The 18,757-nt window shown below is 41.0% G+C and overlaps 1 protein-coding gene across 2 annotated transcripts in view; it reads left to right on the top strand.

Moving 5' to 3' along the window:
• The first annotated feature begins 9,229 nt into the window (after positions 1-9,229).
• The window catches only part of RASGEF1B (RasGEF domain family member 1B), an 87,635-nt gene continuing 78,107 nt past the window's right edge, over positions 9,230-18,757 (top strand). The window contains exon 1 of one of the 2 annotated variants that reach the window (XM_069012984.1): positions 9,230-9,498. The gene's annotated coding sequence lies outside the window, so the exon portion shown is untranslated. Of the gene's footprint in view, positions 9,499-9,548; positions 9,568-18,757 lie in introns of those variants that run through there. The other variant, XM_069012986.1, reaches the window with a different exon arrangement.

The raw sequence follows: 18,757 nt of genomic DNA, 5'->3' as shown, positions 1-18,757 counted from the left end.
AGCCACCACACTCTGGGAGCAGTGCACTGATTTCCTGTCCCAAGGAGGTGCTGGACAGAGTCAGGTGGAAGAGTTTGTGAGGGATTTAGTTATTGCTTTTCAGGAGTCATGGCCTAGACAGTGAACATGCATCCTCCTGGAAATGCATCTTCCAACAATGGGAAGAAGATGATCTGCAGAAAGGTCATTGTTTACTCCTGTCTTTTCACTTTGAACCAATGTACTACCTATGACAAGACATATTAAAGGAGTATTTTAAGCAGTGTAGGTTATGTAAATAAAATACATTCTCAAATATGTTTTCTTCACTTGTTGTTACAATATTTCTCTATTATGATTAAGAAATACAGTCTTTAACTCTTCCATGGAAAGGCATATTGGCTAAGCTTATGCTATACCACTTTGAAAGAGCAAAATCTGCCTTGTGAACCCTAAGAAATATTTGCAACTTTGCATCCTCCTCAAAAAAAATCTTTTTTAAAAAAATTTAGGTTTTTTGTTTCCACATCACCATTTTGACTGTAGTTGCTCTGATAAAATGATAAAAGACATGCAAAAAAAATCCATGTATGCATTATATATTCATTCAGGGGAACAGGGGGAACTGTTCTTTCATCATGTGAAGGTTACACTGAATTATTCAATTAATTCCAACGTTTATTGGAAATTCATTCCCCAGTCCCACTTTTATAATAGCAATAATGTCAAGAGTGAAACCATCAGTTGGTTGGATGCCTACCTCCAGCATTTCAAAGTAACATGCATTTCCCACTGACCTACCCTCCTGTCTGCCCTGGAGCTTGGCTTTCAAAGCTTCCCGAGTCTGGAAACGTGGGTCGACATCAGGGGGAGTAACCAGGGCTGGATAGTTCTGAAGTCAGACCCAACATATGGAATTTCTCATCTGAGTTTGAGACAGCAGAGACCAGCATTGCTCTGCAACTCTCACCCACCAATTGCCAAACATCTCCTGCATGTTGATGAACATCAACTACAAGTAACTACTACCTCCACTATGCCCTCAAAAAGACACGTGTCATAAAAATGTCTTAAATTCCACATTGTTTACCAAAAGTAGATTTAAAAAGACAGCATTAGTGTTCTGATCCTCAAATGTATTTGCTTCAATAAACAGACAACTAAAAACCTCTTTTATTGGCTCTGGATCTATTAGGAATTAAATAATATTTCAAAATTCCCAGAAATTCTTAAATGAGGTGTTTGTTTTCTGACATTGTGTATTATTTCACATCCTGCTCTTGCATGCATACAATTTTTTAATGAAACTCTCTCTGCAAGAATTTGTGGCTAGATTCCAAAAGCTCTGACAGGAGACAGGGAGTGATTTTACTCTTTGATCAAACATCAATAGGAGATAAATAATCCAGAGATCAACATGTGCTGTGTCAAACATCATTCCCTGTAATTAGCTCATAGTACAAGGTGACCAACCTCAAAAATATTCTACAACATTTTATTTCTCCCCAACCACCTTGAAAAAACAAAAATTGGGTGGGAAAACAGCACTGTGTCAGATCTCAGTGCATAGCAAGTGCTGTCAAACTCTCTCGTCCCTAGTATACACTGCACTCCCATCTGCAACCAAAACCAAGAAATTCATGGCTTGGTTGTCTCTGGGAAAATAAAAGGGAGTTCAATTGAATGATAGGGACAAGAAGTGAGGGTGCTGTAGTAGAACAATGTATTGTCTCCAGATTCTCTTATAAAATACTTGCCAGAACATTCACTCTGTAATTATATATTAGCTGCTAATCATTAACTTTCTTATTCAGAAAGGTTATTATCAAATCAAGCAGTAGATAAAACAAGTGATAGTGAGGAGATAAAAGAAGTGAGTTAGGCAAACCACACCTTATGAGTAACCAATAGTCAAAGCAAGCAGTTCATGGACAACCAGCTCAGTTACAAAATGAGCCACAGTTTGAACTTTTCTTAATGTCTGTGAGAACAGCTACATTCATAGACAAATGTGCACGGATGTAAAGTCTCAAATAGCTGTTCAGCATCACCTGGTTGATCTCCTAGGTTAGAGCAATTCAGGAGCAGCTCCTTGGAACATTTCCCCAGGGACACATCCAGGCACTGTAACAGCCGTGCAGCCCAGCGTGTGGACAGGGTTGGCTACAGGTCTGTGACTACAGGTGAGGTCCCCTGTTAGACAGGCTGGCAGTAAGCAAAGTCCCTAAAAGCACTGCATGAGACCCCACATCCCCCCTAGCTGGCATGCTGAGGTCACTTAAAATCATGCTGACCCAAATCCTTTGCAGTTCCCTGCCTTGCAGCCTTGCTGTCTAAACTTCAGAGACTTATTCAGGACTCAGCCTGCACCAAAGTATTGAACAACTTTAGTCTTGCCTATGAACCAAATTTTCCCTATTTCTCCCCTATTTCCTCATCCCCGCCCCACTCTTGAGTTTTATCTTTTTTTTTTTTTAAATATATTTATATATATGTGTGTGTACCCCATGTACCCCATTACTCTTCTTAGTCCCCAGAGCCCACTATGTAATCTGTAGTTCAAATTTACACTCTTCCTTCAGATATGTGGAGAGAACGTTTCCTTTTCCCTTAGCTGAAACGTACATAATATATTTTTTATCTTTCTTCAAGGAGGGCAATCCATTCGAGTTCTTAACATTTTTGGGTGCTGTCTGAACTGCAGGACATTTGCCTATATCCCTCAAGCACTTAGACATTCAAGAGTGGAGACTGTAATCTTGCTGGATTAAATGGTTAAACTGTCACACCTACAGTTTAGACACCTGCCATTTAGTGAAGTTAAACTTCTCATTTGTTAGGATTATAATCACTGGAACAGCCCATTAAGAAATTACCTGCTGCTACTGAAAATCCCAGAACAATGCTAGTCAGGCAGTCCAGCAAACAAATCTATATATTTGGATTTTTTTCTGTCTGTAATGCAAACAAAAAGCTTTGGCTACTCAGCAGTTGTGGACAAAACTTTCTATATGCCTGTATGTGTAAGAAACAGAAATAAAAGGAGTACAGTGTGCATGTTGCTAAGAATGAAGACAGGGCTGTTTCCCTCTATCAGCTGCGGGTAGCAGTAATGGTGCAGACAAGGACTGCAAAACCCAGGTGAGATTTGCAGTTGGGTATCACAGGGGCCTAATTTTGCTCAGAGAGGGGGCCCAGTTTCAGGAATGGTAACACTCTCAAGACCCTAAGTGTCTCCTGCACACCCACATCCTGACTCCAAATCCCTCTGCTGTCTCCCTCCAGACCACTCAGACCCCTGACAGACCTATCACATAAACTTTTAGAGCAAGTACATGGTACTCTCAGATTAAGACCAGCACTCTGTGTATACATATGTAGAAGATTATAGTCTCTGACACAGAAACTTTACCATTTGCCCAGAAAAACAAGACAAAAATGATGGGCAAGAGACTGGGTATGTCAGGAAGGATAGACAAATTACATAAATCACCTGGTAACAACCACCTCCTGTTGAGGAACAGCAGCCCACCTGCCACTGCTCAGTGGAGTTTTTTGACTACTTTGAAACCTGGTCCTTCCTCTGTCAGTACTCAGTGATATGAATTGCAGGGAATCTGGGCAATCAAACCTGTCAGTGAACTCACCTGTCTGTTTTTCAGCTGGCAAGTGAGTGATCAATCAACTCAAGGGAAAGCCCCATTCTTCAACAAATAAGTGAGATTTCTGTACATCCAGAGACAAACCAGGCCTCTGGTTCCTCTCCCATTTTCTCACTTCTTCCCTCCCTTGGGTTGTAGTTATCTGTATATCAGCTTATTTGTGTTTGGCTCTTTCATGTTTGCCTTTTTGTTTACATAAACTTTCTTCAGAATATTTTCCTTCCTGCTTGCTGCTGTTTTCCCATTCTGCAGTTTCTCATTCTTGCCTGATTTTCTGCTCTATCCCAACACCAGCTGCTTTTGCCAGGATACGTCAGCTTTTCTTCCACACCATGCAACTAGGCCTGAAAGGAAGGACAGAGGTACACAGCTTCTGGCTTGAGAAAGAACTGAGGAATGTTCTTTTGGGGCACTTTCAGTAAAGCAGGTGGGTAGACAGGAATTAGGTTTACTTGGTCTATATTATGCCCTTTCTCCCATGCTTGATCAATCTTCCCAAGGGGCCAAGGCAACTGATAATTTGAATTTGCCAACCCTTTTGCTACTAGCTTGGAGATGGCATTCCTATGCATGGACACACATACACACGTTTGTGATGGAAAACCAAGGCACTAAGATGATAAACAATTCATTTGTGGTGGTAGAAATAGTCCAGGAGCTGAATGCAGGCTTGTGTGTTAAAGTCCTTTTTATCCTCCCCGCAAAGATGGATAAGGAACGCACTGGGTTTTACTGCCATCCTGTGGAGATTCACCTCTCTTTGCTTTCTCAGCAGCTCAACACCAGTTCAGCCAGGAGCATTTTAAGTCAGGAAAGGGGCATGAATCTTATCCGTATTCCCTGAAATCTCCTCTGCTATTAAAATAGATAGGTCGGAGGCTCAGACTACGTGCAGCCAGAAAGAAGGCTGGCTGAGGTATCCAAACCACTTCATCGGAGATGGATATTGTCCCTGCCCCCACCATTCCAGAAATGAAATGGAATGGAGTGGAACGTCGTAGAGTGGCATGGAATGGCATGAAATTTCATAGAATGGAATGGAATGAATTGGAACATCAGAGTGGAATGAAAGGGGACGGGGAAGGGGACAGGGAAGGGGACGGGGAAGGGGACGGGGACGGGGACGGGGACGGGAGGGAAGGGAAGGGAAGGGAAGGGAAGGGAAGGGAAGGGAAGGGAAGGGAAGGGAAGGGAAGGGAAGGGAAGGGAAGGGAAGGGAAGGGAAGGGAAGGGAAGGGAAGGGAAGGGAAGGGAAGGGAAGGGAAGGGAAGGGAAGGGAAGGGAAGGGAAGGGAAGGGAAGGGAAGGGAAGGGAAGGGAAGGGAAGGGAAGGGAAGGGAAGGGAAGGGAAGGGAAGGGAAGGGAAGGGAAGGGAAGGGAAGGGAAGGGAAGGGAAGGGAAGGGAAGGGAAGGGAAGGGAAGGGAAGGGAAGGAAAGGAAAGGAAAGGAAAGGAAAGGAAAGGAAAGGAAAGGAAAGGAAAGGAAAGGAAAGGAAAGGAAAGGAAAGGAAAGGAAAGGAAAGGAAAGGAAAGGAAAGGAAAGGAAAGGAAAGGAAAGGAAAGGAAAGGAAAGGAAAGGAAAGGAAAGGAAAGGAAAGGAAAGGAAAGGAAAGGAAAGGGGTTGGAATGGAATTTCATAGAATGCAACTGAATTCAATGGAATAGAAGTAAATTAATGGAATGGAATGCAATGCAATGCAATGCAATGCAATGCAATGCAATGCAATGCAATTGAATGAAACAAAATGGAATGGAATGGAATGGAATGGAATGGAATGGAATGGAATGGAATTAAATTTCATAAATTGGTACCAAATGGAATTAAATTGAATGGAACAGAGAGACATGGAATGGAATGGAATGGAATGGAATGGAATGGAATGGAATGGAATTAAATTTCATAAATTGGTACCAAATGGAATTAAATTGAATGGAACAGAGAGACATGGAATAGAATGGAATGGAATGGAATGGAATGGAATGGAATGGAATGGAATGGAATGGAATGGAATGGAATGGAATGGAATGGAATGGAATGTTAGGAAATTAATTGAAATTAAATGGAATGGAGTGGATGGATTTGAATGGAACATCTTAAAATGGCATGGCATGGCATGGCATGGCATGGAATTTCATAGAATGGAGTGGCATGGAATGGAATGAAACATCATAGAATGGCATAGAATTGAATGGAATCGAATTTACTGGAATGGAAAGGAATTAAATGATATTAAATGGAATTGAATCATATAAAATGGAATTGAGTGAAACCTCACAGAATGGAGGAATGGAAGAATGCTATGGAGTGGAATTAAAGGAAAGGAGCGGGATGGGATGAAATGGAATGGAATTAAGTGGAATAGAATGAAAGACCATAGAATGGCATGGAATGGCATGGGTTGGACTGGAACAGATTGGAAAGTAATGGCATGTAATGACAGAATGGAATGGAATGGAATGGAATGGAATGGAATGGAATGGAACATCATAAAACGGCATGGAATTCAATGAAATGGATTTCAACAGAATTTCACAGAATGAAATTGAATGAAGTGGAATGGAATAAAATTTCATGGTGATGCCATGAAGATTTTTTGCCTTTTCTTTTATACCCCAGTTATACCTTTTTTTACAACTTCTGTATTAGTGCTTTTTGCCTACATTCTTGGACTTGTTTGTTCAGCTAGAAGACTAAACATTTTAGAAGTTTCGTAGTTAGGGATCAGTGTGTCCCAGACCTCAAGGTGCTCTCCAGAACACATTCTGTAAACTAAGATAGAACCATGCAGGGGAAGGTTCCTTGGGGCAGGGGGCTCATTCAAGCCTTTCATTGGAGATTTTTTGATAGATATGCTAATTAGTAAGACCTATAATGTTATACCAAATCTTTTGGGGGTGGGCATTGCAGTGTGCATTGGGGTGCCTTCAACTTGGACATAGTGCACCTAAGGATCCTTAAAATAAGTACCAAGGTAAAATCCCTTTTTCCCTTCTAACCGTGTTTGACTCTTGCTTTTAAGACAAGGAAGAGGCAAGAATGGAATGGAATGGAATGGAATGGAGTGGAGTGGAGTGGAATGGAATGGAATGGAATGGAATGGAGTGGAATGGAATGGAGTGGAGTGGAGTGGAGTGAAATGGAGTGGAATGGAATGGAATGGAATGGAATGGAATGGAATGGAACGGAACCTTCATAGAGTGACATGGAATGGAATGGAATGGAATGGAATGGAATGGAATGGAATGGAATGGAATGGAATGGAGTGGAATGGAATGGAGTGGAGTGGAGTGGAATGGAATGGAATGGAATGGAATGGAATGGAATGGAATGGAATGGAATGGAATGGAATGGAATGGAATGGAATAAAATCCATAGAGTGGAACACATTTTATGCTCACTGCAAATGATGGGGTTTGACCCCAGTCTTTTGTATTGAGTTAAACAGCAGAAATTACACCCATGTTGCTAAGTTTAAAAAAAATCAAATTGCTTAAACAGTGTAAGCAACATCATGAATTCGAAATATAAGAGGAGTTCAAGGCCTACAGTTTCTGCTTATTCATGTCTAGCAGTGAGGGGACAGTCCTGCCATCAAATCATCTCATTGCAGAGGGTGGGGAAAGCCTTTCTAGACAAGGTTCTCCTACAGGCCTTTGTGATCCTCTCTGCTCACTTCAGAAGCTGAATTTTTTATGATGTTAATACAGAATTTCCCTCGGGAAAGATGTGCCCATAAAAAGGAAGACAATTCTTAGAAATACTGAAGTTGCCTTTCTTTCAGGGCTGTGACCTTTCAGACCCTGAAAATCTCTTTTCTGGGACTGATTCTGCCAGATGTGTTCTCAAAATGCAGGACAATATCTCTCTTTTGTTGCACAAAGATGTTAATAAATTTGCAATTAATTTCTGCAGGAGCAGCAAGTTACTTCATGCTTGAAAGCCCAGGTATCTCACCTTTCCCACCCTTCTTGCCTTACATTTCCTGCCCTTTATCCCCTGATAAATAACATAGAGCATAGAAATTTTCAGTTCCCCTGAAGCTGCTGAACAGAACTTAGAAACTAACTAGCAAAAAAAAGACAAAAGGATGTAAAGGTATGCACGCAGGATGAAAAATGTATTTGGAACCACGGGAAACCAGTGGAGAAACAGATAAAGAGGACTACAGTGTTTTTTTGGCAAGTTATGTAACAAGAAGCAACAGTGCATGCCCAAAGAAAAAGTTCAGGACGGCTCAGATAACAGGCTGGCGAGGACAGGTAAAGGCCAGCAACACTGATATATAGGTGGATATAAATTTCACTACCAACACTGAGACTATCCACTTTCCTTGCCAGGTATGTGTAGGATCACATCCTTTCACTCTCGCAGTGCCGAGATCCAAAACTGAACCTCTCCACGAACTGCTCCCATTCGAGAGGTGCCGGGACACAAAAAAAAAACCTGAGGCGTTTCATCGTCTCACTGTCCCCGCTCAGCTCCACCAGATGACGCTGTGTACTTGCGAAAGAAGTAAATATGCCATTTGCTCTCCAAACAATCCAATGCGCAGATCCAAAGCTGAAAACGTGTAGACGTTACTGACAAACAAAATGTGCCAGGACAAAAAGCTTTCGCTGACTTTCACCTTCTATTTGCAACCCTTAATTTGTGAGAAAGCTGTTGAAGGCTCCCCCCTTTAAGTCACACCCCTTGAAATGCATCCCCAAAACCAGTGCTATGCACTTTCCTGCTCGTGTCTGGGCACCATAAGGTATTTGACTCTTGCATACCCAAGATCCAACAGTGAATGCTCCACTAGAGCCAAATTAGGATGTCACCTGCAAAACTGAGTATGTTGGAGGATTGTTCCACACAAAATATGCCAGGAAGGAAAGATGTTCCAGGCCTGTTCCTCCCCTGGGTACTCTATCATTTTCACCACCAAGACTAGGCATAGGAGTTTGCCTTGACAAAAAAAAAAAAAAAAAAAAAAAAAAAAAAAAAGGACTGCCATAATTTTCAGGAGCCTACTTCCAAAATTCAGATAAATTAACTGTCACGATCTTTCATCAGACCATTTTTGAGGTCGTATCCAAATTTTGGAGGTGGGTTCCTGGCAGCAGTGACAGTACCTTGATTTAAGAAGGAAAGAACGAGCCTCAGTGGGGGTGGTGCAGCTATGTGCTGCCCAAGGGAGGTAACAGCCAGCACCAGCTTCCTTTCCTGTCACATGTAGTACAGGAGCAATCCCTAATGTATTCAGCTCTGGAGATGGTATCCAAATTTGGGATGTGAGCTCCTGAAAATAGGTGAGAGTACCTTTCCTCGGGAAGAAAAGCATCTAACCCCACTGTTGGTGGTGCAGATGATGTTCTGCCTAGGGGAGGCAAAGGCCATCAAGGTCTGTCTTGGCACCTTTTTTGTGGGAAGAATCCCCAGACACAGTCAAATTTGGAGGTGGTATCCAAATTTCTGAAATGGGCTCCTGAAAATAATGGCACTGTGTTTATTACATTAAATAGTGACTGAGAGTGGGAACACCTGCTCCTGTGGTTACACATCACACGTGGCCACACTGGATGAGCTCACTTAGATCGAGAAGGCATTGCCTGAGGATGGCTCATATCAGTTCCATTGCGTGAACAAGTAGTCAATGTCTCTTCAAATTGTCCCCTTTGCATCTTGGTGATAAGAAAACATCGTGGCACATGCTTCTCTGGTTGATTTGTCTAATACCTGGACCAGGAAGTTGTCCTCAATACATTCCTGGATTGCTCACAGCCAGCTGTGCAGAGATCCAGGTGGTTCTGATCCCACCTTGGGATGAGAGCCTGCAATGTTTCCTGTAGCTGAAGCAGGAAGACATCTGCAAGAAGGTGACTGGCTTTACTTATGATGAAACCTTTGTTTTCTTTAAACCTTATGGGAACAGTCATGGGATGTAGGTGAGCTTTCCTATGATCACCAAAGAGAAATGGTTTTATTTCAAAAAATTAGAATATATTATTAGATAAAATCTTCCTTTTGCTTGCTTCTCCCAGTGAACTTAGTACCTAATGCCAAGCCTAACACATCCTGGGTTATGTGATAGTCTGCTCTCATGTTTGGGTGAAAAAGGAAGGTTTTTTTGAGAGAGAGAGGTCATTTTCTTAAAATGTTAGCTAGTCTGCTGAAAGATGTCTTAAATGTTTTGATGAGAGGCATTCATTTATGTGTTGTAAAGAGATGGATGAAAGATGTAGATATGCTTGCATTGTTTTCTAAATGGATAAGCCTGTATTCACCTCTTAGCTGCAGGCTTTTAGTACATTTTGCCTGAAAATGGTTGTCTGACACTCAAGCTGCATTTGCTTCAGTGTGGTTCCTCTAATGTTTCCAATTATAGGCAGCTTCCAGGATGCACTTCAGAGAAAAAAACATTTTATCAGAAATACAAGTGGTTGATGCCTGATGGTTTTGGTTTAGGCCATAATTTCTTTTAGCATCTCAATTTCTTTTGGGGCAAGACAATGATAATGAAAACCATGATCCTCCGTAAAAATGTCTACTGGAAGTGAGGAGCAGTTATATGATGAATGGTTATAGGGTTCCCTCTTTGACATAGTTTGTTCTCTTCTATTTCAGAAGGCAACTTTTTTATTTCAAGTTTTGAAATGGTAAATTAGGATGTAGAAGTTTAGAGCTGTAACTGCCATGAAGTCAAAAGGTTACAATAGCTGCAAGTAAACTGGGTTTTCCAACCTTGCAACTGCAGGGTAATTTTTAGGAAGGGTAGAGGAATAAGCCTATCCAACTGACTTCTGTAATATAAATGTGAATACTCTATCTAAAGCAAACTACCAGAGTGTAATTGAGAGAAATGATGACCCAACTCAGTATTTAGGACCCATACTTTGCATGTCAGACTAGACAATTCAGATGTTGTTGCCCTTTTTTGAACAAATCTCATAAAAATCTAACTTAAAGTGCCCCTGCAACATTTTGAAGAGTAGAAATGTATCTAATTACATGCATATGGGACTTTAGCTTCTTCCCTTCAGGCAAGTGAAGGGGAAGGCAGAGACCAAAAATAATCCTTTCAGGCTACATATACTGTTAGATGGAAATTTTAGCCCCAAGGAAGATGGATAATAATATCTGTCAAGAGAGAGTACTGTAGAATTTTTGCAGTAAGCAATTGATGATCTAGAATTGCATTCGCTGATGGCAGTCACTGAAAAGTTTTTATCAAATCAGACAGGCAATTGATGGGTATCCAAGTGTCAGAAATCACCAGCTTTTTCTTTTTTTGCCTTTTTTTTTCTGTTATTGTATTAACTTTTGTATTGCTCAGATGGAGAAAGGATGAAATGAGCTTTGTAAATTCAGCAGGGTGCTTAGCCTAGAGCAGAAGAGAGGACTCACAGCATTGAACTTGTAGCATGGCATAGCCCTGCATGTGCAAAACTGGAGATGGGGAGGCAACAGAGAAAACGGGGATATTTTGTACAGGAAAACATACTGGATCTATGAACAGGAAGGTTACAAAAATAGAGGGAATGCAGGACCTTGCACTCAACCTTGTTGAATTTCATGAGGTTTGTACAGACCCACCAGTGAAGCCCGTTACAGTCCCTCTGGATGGCATCCCTTCCCTCCAGAGGGTCCAACACACTTGGTATCATCAGCAAACCTGCTAAGGATGCCTTCAATCCCATTGTCCATGTCTTGGATGTTTAACATCCCCCAGCTCCTGAGGAGCACTGCTCATCACTGGTCTCCACTTGGAGAGTATGACCTTTATGGTCAGAAGAGTTAAATTTTTTAGCTTTTGTTGACCTTATAGTGAAAGTTAGTTTTTGGTAATTGCAGTGCATTTAATGTTGCAGGTAACTGAGTTAACACCCAAGCCCCTGTGAACTGATTGTGACAAGGTACACAGAGAAGGCTTTTCAGCACTGGATGATTTTTGGTTTATCTTTGCAGAAATGTTAATACTTAATTTTTATACCTCTACACATAGCACAAATGTATCCCTAGAATTAAGGTATTTCTTGAAGGTCCATACTCAATGTTTATGGAGAAATAATAATTTGGTTGCCCTGTCTGACATGGAAAAGTATAAACATTCTTTAGGATGCCAGCTGTCATCCAACATTCAACACTCTCCTAGCGTCTCCTGATTCAAGCATCCTCCTTTCCTAAGAAGTTTTAAGAACAGAAGAAGCATTAAGAAAATAAAGGAGGTAAAGAGGTGAAGGATTCGTTTATCAAAGAGACTTGGGAGAGCGGTGTGGCTGTTAACTCTCATTATTGCTGCTAATGCTGCAACAAACACAAATCAAATTAGTCGTGTGTGCTAAACTCTTTTTGATGTTGAGGCTTGTTTTACTTGCTGTGTTGAAAAAAAGAAGTTCTGAGGAAATAAAAGCCTAAGAAAATGCCAATGTCTGTCAGATATAAATCCTGTTCTTAAGGCTGTTTTCTTGCTGTGTAAGAGTTCTGTGGTTTAAGTCATGCTGCAAGCAAGCATGCTAGAAAGCTAGGTGTTTATAGATAATTTGCCAACGTGCAAAGTGTTATTCTCTTCAACCTGCTGTGTGACCATGAAGATCAGATGAGGGAACTTGTGAAGCTTCCTAATGGGGGTATGGGAAGAAGAGGAGTTTGCAGACAATTGTGCTGCGGCAAGAACTAATAAAAAACTCAGTTCAGCAGAGCCTTTCCCAGAGTAGGCAGAACATATGCCAAGACAGGGAGGGAAGAGGGCTAGAAAGAGACTCCACTTAAGAGGTCTTAAAATACTTAAAAGTCTTAAAATACTTGAAGGTTTTAAAAGCAGGTGAAGGTAGTTGTTGCTGTACTGAAGGATTTTGAAGAGGGGAATATAAGGAAAAGTATTTCAGAAGTGAAATGAGTTCTTCATGCACTGTAGAGTTGGAAAAACTGCAATCTAGTCTGTGTAGTGTGGGCCATAGGATATCTGGAAATTAATTTGTTTTTACGGTACCATTTTTAGTTTAGAAAGCTATCTAATTGCCAAATCTTTTACCAGAGGTGAGAGTTCATATTATTTGACTTATTTGCAAGTTTATAATTATTTAGTTCTATGCTTCCTTGGGATTTTTGGTGTTTGAAAGCTGTAGGCCAAGACCTGACCTCTGTGAGACCCCTGCTATGGAATTAAATGCGTTTAGGGATTATTTCCTACTTGTGTTCTGAAAAGCCTCTCTAGGTATTGTTTAGGACACCCAGGTTGTAGTTCAAGGCAAGTAAACTTAGGTGTCCATGTGTAGGCATGTAAGCTACAGCCAAGCATCTTGGCTCTGTTTATAGGCCACGGAGTGGAGATGTACAGCAGACAACTGAGCTTATTCCTAAGAATATAACTGGAGGCAAGGTAGCCTGGAACCTGAATCCCAGTCTTACTGCATCACAGAACGTGTTTTATGTTCTAATTTGGTCAAACACTTTGTAATACCAATTCACATGCCTTCCTGGAGTAGGAAGAGCTATCGAAGAAAGGAGGGAACAGTAAAAATGTAGAAATTTTGTAAAAGGGGAGAAAAGGCCTGTCAGAAGGGAGAAGGAACAGTCCTCTACATAAGTCTGAACATAAGGGGAAAGTGCTGAGATGGCTGGAAGAGAAGTCAGGGTTAGGAAAATGGAATATTGAGGGATGCACACAGGAGAAAGGAAACATAACAGCCACAAGAGCTGAAGGTGGAGGTAACTTTGGGTGTGGGTATGTAAGAGCTGGAACAGCTCTTGATGTCTGTCTTGCAGGTAATCAATTACATTTTGTGTACATGCAAAGGAAGAGAGGAAACTAATTATGCGTCCAGCCCAATTTGAGGTTTTTGGAATAAGGAAGCTCTGAAAGAGGGGGAATGAACTGCAGCAGGTCATTTGTCATCACACACTGTGGTTTGAGGCTGGTTTTGTGGTGGCAGCGTGGAAGTGAGAGTTGGAAGATTCAATTACCATCACTGCTTTTTACTTATGCAGTGAATTATCTCTCAGCACCGTGTGTCTGCTCTCTCCCATGGATAAAAGAAAGCTGATGGCATATTCTTTGTTTGTTTTGCAAGGATGGTTTAGGCCAAATTTCTTGGACTGCTGTTTCTAGTTGCAACCAATAATTCTCAAGCAGTGACAGAGAAGATGTAAAGTTGCTCAGAACTAAAATATTAACTTTTTAAACAAGTCTTGATGGATCCTCACAGCCTCATTGGTTTAACTGGTTTCTTGACTGATGAGAGGTGGCTGTTTTAAATTAATTTGGAAGCTTTCACACACAGTTCTGGCACTGGCTGAACTGAAATTGGGTTTGAAACTGTTAACTCAATTGAGAGATTTGACTAGAGAGCATGGCCTTGGCAATGCAGGATCATTCTCTGAAGGAAGACAGGCTGAAAAGGATGGCACTTTCAGCTACGAAATTAGGTCAGTCTAATTGAACAGAGCCTTTTTCTCTTTCCACCTTCATGGCTGTAAAATATATCCATCCATCACTTCATGATCTGCAGGGTTTGCATTGTTTATATCTTACACAGCAAGTTTGAGGATCCAAGTGAAAGCCTAAACATGTTATTAGCATCGTACTATAATGTACGACTGTCCTATTCTGCTCTGGAAAAACAGGTTTTAGTCTCCTAGCAATGAACACCTGGTGGTCTGCTGGCTTTTCAGGGATCTGTGTAAACAAGCAAGCACACACTGCCCATCCCACCTTTAACTTACTGCTTTTAGGTTTCTTGACTCTCCAGGTTTTGAAGGGAGCATGGAAGTTTAAAAGAGATAGAAGGAAATTACTTAGTCAAAAAGGGAAGAGGAGGTTTTGGTTCAGTGTTGCAGTCAAGTGTCAGCACATTCAGGAGTCTTGCTTAGTTCTCACCGTTCTGAAAAGAATAAGGCTTCATCTCGGCCAAAGTGAGTCCATCAGGGAATCCTGTGTGTCACACACATAAGCAGCTGCAATCCAGAAATGAACCTGATTTAGGTGGGTACTTAAAATTCCAAATGTCAGGTCAGAGAAAGAGTATTAGCAGTCAACCTGTTCACAACACTGAATTCAATAGAAAATTGCTACCTTTGGGGCATTGTTTGCAGATGGGAGGAGTTTAATAGTTTTTCAGTATAACGTGTAGAATGCAACTACTTTTCAGCTGTGCAGTATTCCCCTGTAATAGTCACTGCCTATGTACCCTTCAGAAAAACCTCGGGGCTTTTAATGCTTTGAAATACTGCTTGTATGCTAGACTATCTAGGAGGGAAGGAGAGAAGTGTGGCCCCTCTCAATCTGTAATCCTGCTTGCAAGTAAGAGGCTTAAATCTCCCCAAGTCACTGGCTCCATCTGTTGCTTTCTCTCCTCTGCCAGTCTCTCAGAAAGCAGCACTGAAATGCTGGTCACAGATTGTTTTTTCTCACTTGAGAGACCACAGGCCTGTCCAGATTATTTACAGACAATAACAGCAAACAGGTCTCAGTGCACGTTTCAGTTCTTTTAATTTTCCTCGTAACTTTTTCTGAATTTTACTTCTTGTAATTGTGTGGCTTGCAACGGGTGTTGAGCAGACATTCTCATTGTAGCAATGTCATGTCAAGTGTCTGTCTCTTGAGCTGAGAATGTCAGGTTCAAGAAGTGCTTAGGTAATATTTTTCTGAGTGTTTTTACAGTGAGATAAAATTGGATGGTTTTACCTTTATATTTTTCTTTCCTATAAACATCGAGAGGTACTCCCTTGATTTGTAGCTTTATGCCAGTACAATGGCAGTTTTATAGGTAGTGAGTCAGCCGTAGCTCGAAAAGAAATTTCTCAGGCTAAAAAGTAACTAGAATAAAACCCAGAAATATTTTTCTAGGAAAGAAATGGAGCAGCTGCTTCTAAGAAGCTTAATACTTTGAAATTAGAGACAGGAAGAGTCAGTGTTTTGATTACTTGATTGCAACACTAACCAAGAGATGAGGGGGAGAAAATCAGATTAAAAAAATTTCATGTCAATGTTGTGTACATTGACATGACACTGCCTCTTGACTAATCTTTTTAACTATCCTTTTAGGTCATACAATTTTCAAATTAAATAAGTTTTAAAAGTTCCTCTCTTTGTGTTCAGTGAGCACTATTCATTCTCTTCCAGATTAATAGAAACTTCCAATGTATTTTAGTCATTCCCAGAAATGGAAAAAGGGAAGGTGAAATCATACAACGCTTTGGTTCAGCTTGTTGGGAAGGTCAGGAGAAACTGGAGAATGCTTCATATTCTTGCCATAAGCCCTGGCACAGGCAGAGTTGGTGCTTGACCATGGTGCAGCCATGACAGTGGATGTGTCCCTTAGGTGAGGGAGACAGCCACGCTCTGTCCTGTCAGGTGTCATGGTCTGGAGTAGCTCCTGCAGCCTCCTGTTATGACAGGACAACTTGCATGGAAAAATGCACCCAACCGACTTCCCACTGCCTCAGCATTTTGCTCTGTGGAACCAGGCTGAGCAACTCTCAGCCAGCAGCAGCACCTGACCCCTTGATCCATTCAAGTAGCAGTCTTCTCCATTTTGGGTCAGTGGATGCCTCGGGGTCTATCATGTGCTGAGGTCGCTAATGGCTTTCTGTGGTCTGTCATTGAGATTGCAGGGAAATTAATGCAATTCTCAAACTGGGAACAAATTATTTAGGAGGAGAAAATCATAAAATATGTGGAAACTTTTGGGCTTACAAATGAGAAATCTGCCCTTTTTCTCTGAGAGCTCCCTGGGTTTTTTGAAGGGAGATAAAGAAGCTCAGATAAAGGGCATTTTCCTACAGTAGGGGGAGTAAATCGTCAATTCATGCAAAACTTATGAGGTAAGTAGTCTACTATTATGCAAAAAAATAATTATGCTTGCGGGGATCCTTCTCTTTTAATGAATGTTATTTGATTACCCAAAGACATAAGGGATGGTACATGCTGAAAGGGAAGTAGGAGATCATAAGAGGCAGATACTAGCTCAGGTCCTGATTTTGGACACTTATGAATTTAGCAGTAACAAGGATCCTTACTTGCTGTCTCCTGGGTGGATGGTGGTCCCTAGTGTTGTGCTATGGGAGAGTATTTTGTATATGGTATTTTCCTAACTGAACCACTTAGGAAAGCTGTAAGGAAAAAAACCTCTGCATAAATTCTTCTCTGTTCTGTCTGCTGTTTCATTGTATATATGCCCAAAATGAGCTGTGTTGATGTTACGTTTGTCTCCTAGTCCATGGTGATGGAGGATGGGTCAGGGAGCCAAGCTCACAGATGGCTCTGCAACTGCTAAAGCAACATCACCACTACTGTCTTTGTAATTCTTATTACTATTTTTTATTTGGTGTTGTAACAGGCACATATTAATCCTGGCTGACATCAGACATGTTGTCCAAACATATGCTGGAGAACTAATCCTTAGTTTAGATAAGATGATAGCATTCAGCAGAGGCAGAGTTTGGTTGCTTTTGAACCTGGCAAACTTGAAGACTGAAATTTGCCTTGCTAAGTGTCCAGATTATCTTAATATTTATATTTTCTAACTCTGGGAGTTTAACTTTGTTTCTTTGTTCTTATTGACTGCAGTTTATAAGTATCATTTCTGTATATTGCCAGAGTGATAGCTTAGAGTCTCTGTCAGGTCCTGTCATATTCTGTCCAGCTTAATGATAACCTGCTGTAATTCAGTGGTTACAAGTGCTTCTTTTGAGAAGTAGTGGTGAAATGAACAGTGATTTATAAAAGCAAGGGAGATCAAATTGTTCCCCAGGTTGTGTGATCTGAACAGCTTACAAATGTTAAACTCATTTGAAGCAGTTTAAAAATGGGTACACTAATTAACAAAATGTTAGTTATTTAAGAATCTAGAGATTCATTCTAAAAGCCCAGAGATCATTTCCTCTGCAGTGACGCAGAGCTTTCCATTTTGTAACTGCTGTTCCAGGTAAACTCATTGAAGAGGTTTGAAATCCATTCCTCTTAACACAAATGAGTTTTATAGAGTATGTGCTACTTATTAAATTATCTCACCATGAACACATTAGAGAGGCATTTCCTCTCTGAATAAGAGCATCCATTATATACACCTCTCTTATTACCTGCAATCTAGAAGGCTTTAGATTTTTTTATAGAGAACTTATTGAGCCTTTGTCTCAAATGAAATTTTGTCCTCTCCCCCAGGTTGTCCTGGGTGGTTTTTTTTTACCCCCTGTAATTTATGTCTGTGATACCTCTCACACACACAGATCCATTCCTGCTTCTTCCTCCAAAGTGGCAGACAGCAATGGCACTGATTGAATCAGCAAGGCAGCACTGCAGGTAGCAGAACTCACATACTTGAATATTTAGTTCAGCATAAGCATGAAGCTCTTTTCCCAGGTTCGGGCAAGATCCATATATTTTAAATGGCTTATTTGATGCTGTAAGTATTTTTGCTATCATTTTATACTCCTTTTATACTCTTTTGAAGGACCATTTATGGCAGGTGTCCTCCACCCCATTCTTGTATAAAGCCCTGCTTTTATCTTTGCTTATGAGGGCATTGAAAATACAGCAGGAGTTTCTCCTGAAGATGTTAACCTGAGCAGCTTTTCAAAAAGAGCATAAAGCTCAGAGATCCCACACACAACAGCAGCCCCCTGAAGGATGTTTGCAAAATCTGGCTATTAAATACGTCTCTGAAAACTCCAGCTTCTCATGTGATTATTGCTTGGCATAATCCTGAAGTAACAATCTTGTTTGGAAATGCTGCAGGTTCAAAAGTGAAAAGAGAACGGGGCAATAATCCTGCACTTGTAGACATACTCAAAATCCATGCAGTTCTAAAGATTTGTGGACGTTTTGTGGAGGAAGTACCTTGTTAGGATGAGTGCCCTCAGGTCTGGAAACTGTTTTAGTTGTCAGATCTTTTTTAGAATGCTCTATAGCTCCACACAGGTGTCTCTGGTGTAAGTGGACACGGTAAGGGGCTGATCATGTACACTGCCAGAAGAGAGTACTGTTACTGAAGCGGTGAGCCAATACTTCTGTAAAAAAATAACCACTAGAAAACATTTATAGTTGGCTTGAGGTAGATGCCAAGTTGTGCATGAGTTGTTGATGTGGGCACTGGCACGAGGGTGTTGGTTTCCTACTTTTTTCCATTAAGGAAATGG

Source organism: Aphelocoma coerulescens, chromosome 4 (genome assembly GCF_041296385.1).
Source record: "Aphelocoma coerulescens isolate FSJ_1873_10779 chromosome 4, UR_Acoe_1.0, whole genome shotgun sequence".
NCBI lineage: Eukaryota > Metazoa > Chordata > Aves > Passeriformes > Corvidae > Aphelocoma > Aphelocoma coerulescens.
Note: the sequence above shows the minus strand (reverse complement) of the source record. Positions and strands in the feature narration are given on the sequence as shown.